Source organism: Prosopis cineraria, unplaced genomic scaffold (assembly GCF_029017545.1).
Source record: "Prosopis cineraria cultivar Desert tree isolate PC_DT_omini unplaced genomic scaffold, ASM2901754v1 PC8, whole genome shotgun sequence".
Taxonomy (NCBI): domain Eukaryota; kingdom Viridiplantae; phylum Streptophyta; class Magnoliopsida; order Fabales; family Fabaceae; genus Prosopis; species Prosopis cineraria.
Genome location: NW_026555339.1, coordinates 13,815,142 through 13,821,141, shown reverse-complemented (window position 1 = coordinate 13,821,141; position 6,000 = coordinate 13,815,142).

The window sequence follows — 6,000 nt, the reverse complement described above, 5'->3', positions numbered from 1 at the left end:
TGTGTCTTTAGATGTTCAGTGGATGAATACGTGGAACATGTGTTTTGTCCAAGCCCTTTTGCTTGGAACCTATGGTTTGGAACTTTATCTATCCATTCCTCAAAGATTGCACATGTTGCCATGATCAATTAGTTGTGTTCTGTGCTTCCTTCATTGGTCCAGAAGAAGTAGCTAGATGTTGTCAAGAAAATAATAATTTTACTACACTTGATATGGTAGAAAAAGAATGAAGCTCTTCATCATAAACGGAATCATTACTCATCCACAAAAGGTAATCAAGGAATTTGCAAGCATTGTTCATTATCTAACTTATGTTTGCATTTGGCCCTCTTCTTCAGGACAGCAAGCAAATTAATTATCAAATCATGTGCTACAAAAATCCACTTCTTCTCAGTTTTTGATTACTTGTAATAGCTGAAAGGTGTGGTTGAAGAAATTCAAGAGTCAAGGCAACACTTTTTGTCAAGCTTCTATTTGGCTAACAATCAAGAACTTCATAATATTCTATTTGCCTCACAATGTTTTCGGTTGTTACTTTACTGAATTGCTAACAAAAACTTTTCATCCTCTCATAGCTCTAGTTCTTTTGGTATCATCTGTGAAAATTTTTGAATCCTTCAACAAAGACATCTCATTATGGAGGCTCTTGATTATGATATTAGCTTCTTAATTTCCAAATTTGCTTTTTGTTCATTTAGGTGTTTTAATAATTCTAGTATTGTTCTTAGACCTATTCTATTGCATAACTCATTTTACCTTTTTTAAATATATATATATATATATATATGGATCCTTTTTTCAACAAATAATAATTGAGGGGTAAAATTTATCACAAATAAAAATGAAAGATTTCACTTCGGGGGGAAAAGGATAGCAAAAACAAGGATATATATTGGAATGAGAGTATGGGGCATATACAAGAATTCACCCAAAAAAACAAATTAAAATTTCTAATCATTGTGCAAGCTCCAAAATATTTGATTTGGATTTGGTAAGTAGCCTAAACCTACTTATTTAATAAGTGTTTTAATTATAGCTATTGAATTTTAACAATAATTAAAAATTATCAAGATACATTTTCCTTAAAAGAATATTAAAGCAATCATCAGGATTAAGGGACTTCTCACATATGTTGTTTCTTTCAACAATTTGAAACTTGATACTTTATGAGTATTATATGATAAAATCTCTTACAATTATCTAATTAAATCAAACAATTGTTATTGTATTCCACAGAATACTCATGAAGTGAGTGAATTTAAGGCACTTATTTGATTCAAATCCAAAATATTGTAATTGGCTAATTGCTCAAAAGAAAAATCAAAATAAAAGAGATGGTACCTATAAAAAAATTATTATTTTTTTTATTCCATCATCTGATGTTCTAGGAAGAAAGTTGGAAGCTACAATTTTATTCCTAATTCCTTATGACGAAAAAGAAATTGTTGAAAGTGATCTTAATCTATGAGCCAAATGGATGCTAAGAAAATATGTAGTGTGTTTGGATTAAAAAGGATTTGAATTTGGATTTGAATTTAAACAAAATCCCTCATTTAGATACATAAAAATTTATAAATTTAGATTTGATTCAAATTTAAATTTATTTCAAATTATAATTTATTTGTAGATTATAATTCCCTTTATATTCTAATTATTTGAAATTCTAATTATTTCAAATATTTTGTTCTTTTTGTATTTTCATTATTAATATTTTTATTATTTTCATTTTTTTCTCATCTCTTATCGATTAAAAAATTAAAATAAACTAGTCATTTCTAATTTTTTTTTGAATTTTAGTTCATCTCTCTGGATCTTCTTCATTTAATTTTTTTTAAATTATCTAAATAAAATATTTTAAATACATAAATTTCAAATGTAAATCTTAAATCAAAATCCAATTTATTAATCAAACGCTACCTAAAAGTGTGTGATATAAAGAGAAATAACCAATTTACAGGTATTCTTTTAAAATTCGCAACTCACTTATATGTTATAGCAAACACATGTATGGCAATGATCTTTTGAAATTTACAACCATCTTATTATTTATTTAACGAATTAAACATTAAATTTTATTTACGTTTTTTTTCAAATTTACATAAATACATGCCTCATATGATCAAAGTAAATTAGATGGCTCAATTTTATGCCAAATATGCAAGTGGCTAGCTCCAACGCTGCTGGTGGCCATGGTAGGGCGGTGATGATGATGAATAAAAAAAAGGCAATCTTATAACAGTACTTCAAATTTTAATTGACTTAGATATATATTTGGGAAAATAATAATAAAATCTTTTTGAAACATATAAATAATAATTTGATATCTCAAAATGCCATAATCTACTTAAATTCCTTGAGGACATTTCTGTTATTAATAAATTTATATAAATTATTAAATTGTCCTTGTTGAAAATAAATGATTCATAAGTTTTGTTTAAATATTCACAAATTTTCTTCTTATATTCGCAATAATGTAACAGTAAAAAAAATTAACATACGAAGTTGTAAGTTGATGTTACATTATTGCAAATATAATAAAAAAATTGTGAATATTTAAATAAAATTTGTTAATTATTTATTTTCAATAAGGGCATTTTGAGTAATTTATATAAATTCATTAATAACAGAAAAGTTTCTAAGGATTTCAAAAAAATTATTACATCTTGAGAGACTAAATTGTTATTTATATATTTTAGAGAGATTTTATTGTCATTTTCTATATATTATTTTTTGTCATTTAATTTTATATAAGATTTTAGTTTGGCCTCTCATTTTTTAGTTTTTTTTATAACTCCAAAAATATTAATTTTAAATGATTATTTTTAATCAATCATTATTATTTTAAAAAATTAAACTCAATATATTAATATTTGAGAATACTTTTTCAATATTTCAAAGTTTAATGTAAGAATTTTTTTGTTGATGAAATTTTTTGATTATAAAAATAAAATACACTTTACAAAATTAAATAACTAAAATAAAGTAGTGCATAAAATTAAACGATAAAATGCATTTTAGCCTTTTTAATTTTATTAAAGCAGCTTCTTAAAATTTAAAGGGAGCGTGACAATTAGATCACATAAGATTGAATTAATAAAAATTAAGTTCTCAACAAAATTTAAAAAAAATGAGTTACAAGTATCAATTTAAAAATTGAAAATTCAAAAATTTTAAATATAGATAAGCTAAGTCATTAATGTTTTCATACACTCGTGTAGAATTTATTCTGTAACATCTCAATAATTATTCCCTTAATCAATTAAGTTAATGAAGGGTAAATTTATAAATTTAAATATAAATGAATTTGAAAATAGTTAGAGACAGCTATTGAGTTTGGTTTTAGCTTTTTGATTAGGTTTGGAAGTGAATTGAGTAACCCAAGCTCAAATTGAAGAGAAAACATTGGATTTATGCTGCAACATAAATTACAAAATCAAATTTTTTTAAATGCAAAAAAGGGTTTGAAACAGGGAGAGAAGACTAGAAACAGAGGGAGGGTGACGAAGTGAGTTGTTCCTCTATTAGGGCATCAACTCTTGGGCATTTTGGAGGTGATTGGAACTTGATTTCACTTAGGTATGTCTTATTTATCTCTTCTTCTTCTCTCTACACATTTTGAAAGTGAGATTTGAAGTTGGAAGATAATGATTTTCAGACCTAAGGTTATGGGTCTGAATCTATTAGTCTAAATGAGATTAACAGGAGTTGTTTAAGTTATCTAAATCTAGATATAGTGGTTTTATGCATCCATGAGAGTGGACTCTCAATTATTGTTGAAATTATGCCCTAAAATGTCATAAATGATAGTGCTTGAGATAGATGGCTGCCATTAATATTGATTAAAATTATGTTAGTGTTAGTTAAAGCTAATTAGAGCTAATAAACCTAATGTGATGATTAAACTCAATAGTTGAGAGCTTTGGATTATTAAAGTGTTGAAATTTAAGAGTTGAAAGTTAGTAATTTGTGATATTGATGATGATTTTGGGTTGTTAGATTATATATTAGTGATTATTTAAGTTATTGAGAGCTAAATGAAATTAATAGAAATTAAGGAACTCATTGAATGTGAGGTTGATTTTATGGTTGAGAAATTTAGTTATTAAAGTATGAAATTAGATGTTAGAAGTAGTGATTTTAATGATTAACAGTGATAGATGTTAATGTAATTGTAAATTAACCTCACAAAGCATTGGTGAGCTTGAATTTAGCTCGGAAAGCAAATTGTGATTGAGGGGTAACCTTTGACCTCTCAAAGGTTTAAGATAACTGAGAAAAACCTAGTTTCTATAGTTGAATATTAATAGATTCTTATTGAAATGGATGATTTGAAACATGTTTGCTATTTTAAACTCTTGATGCAAAATTAGCATATTTGAGAATGTGATTTTATTGAAGTGTTGTGTTCACTTATATTTGAATAATGATAATGATTGAGATTATGTGAGTATGTACTATTTATTATGTGGTATTTGGTATGTAGAGTGGATTATGTGAGTATGGATATGTAAATCCATGTTATGTGATTGATGATTAAGATGCATGAATATATGGTATACGTACATAGCATCATTATTGGCAAAAGTTCGCTTAGGGAGAGGAGTGGATTAGTAAATCCACGTGGTATTGACAGTAATCATTGAAATTAAAAACTTGCCTTGGCACTGACCGTTAGAATTTGGAGGTAGCTTTTGTCCTATGGTTGATTCGGGACTGTCCCATTTGTTCAATGATGGACTTGAACTTAACTGAACTCTATCAGTTCATGAGGAGGCTAGATTAGGGGGCACGACATCCCCTGATTATTAGTATTGGGAGAAATCAGATTATGCAAGTAAATGAGTTGACCCTAGCTCATTAGCTCCTTACAAGTAGAAGATTGGGTTAGTCCATAAAAAACGTAGCCTCTAAATAGTCATCGGTTTTATGTCGGAGGTAATCAAGAGGGTATAAAGTTGGCATATGATCATGTATTTAATCCCATCCACATGGTTGTTAGTATTATGGTCCGGTGCGGTTAAGGGCACATGCTTGATATTATTACAACCCCAGCTTGTGTATTATTGATATACATGTGATTATGTGTTTAAAGCTTGATCATATGATTGTTATTGTTGTGGCCAAGGCTATATGTTATCATACATGTTTTATATGTGTGTTTGTTACTAATTGCATCTATTTTTAATTAATATGCAACTGTATAGATTAAGTGAACCTTGGTTATTGAGTGGTTGTATTCACCCCTTATTTAACATTTTACAGGGCTAGCTTTTGATCGAGACAAGGGAAAGGCATACAAGGTTTAGAAATTAGATTTCCTACTGTAATGCCTCAGATACTTTTGACTAATGTGTAATTATCATGATATTGCCAACTATGATGATCATATTTTGTTATTACTTACACTATTGAATATTGAGTATTAAAAGGTGTATTTGGGTCTAGTACATGTGATATCTTTTTAGTTGAGATATATAAGTAATGTCAAAATACTAGTGCAAGTATGAATTTAACTATATGTATAATTATATTGAATTATATTGAGTTTTGAAGTCAAAATACCTCCTCCTGTTATTTGTTAAATCAAGGAGTTGAGGGTTGAAATTGTAAAATATGTAATATATAGTTGTTGGGGTATGTTACATAAGTTATCCTAAGTCTATTAAGTATGATTTAAGGGTTTATGTAGGCTTTTGGCACTTAGATTGAGTTTTGGACACCTTAGTTGTATTTTGAAAGCATAAAAGTGTGAGTTTACTTTTTAGTGTTCAATTTTTGATTGAGAAATAATTTGAATGTGAACCAATGCCATTAGTTAGAGCTCGGAGAAAGCTTTTTATAAACACTCAGATCACCTCAGTCAGACATCAAACGAAGAATTGGTGCGCGTTGAAAATCCAATCAGAAAATCTGCCATGATACCTTGTTGCTATCACGAATTTTGCCATTTATGCCGCAACATAAAATTTTATGTTGTCATATAATTGTGCCAGAATTAGT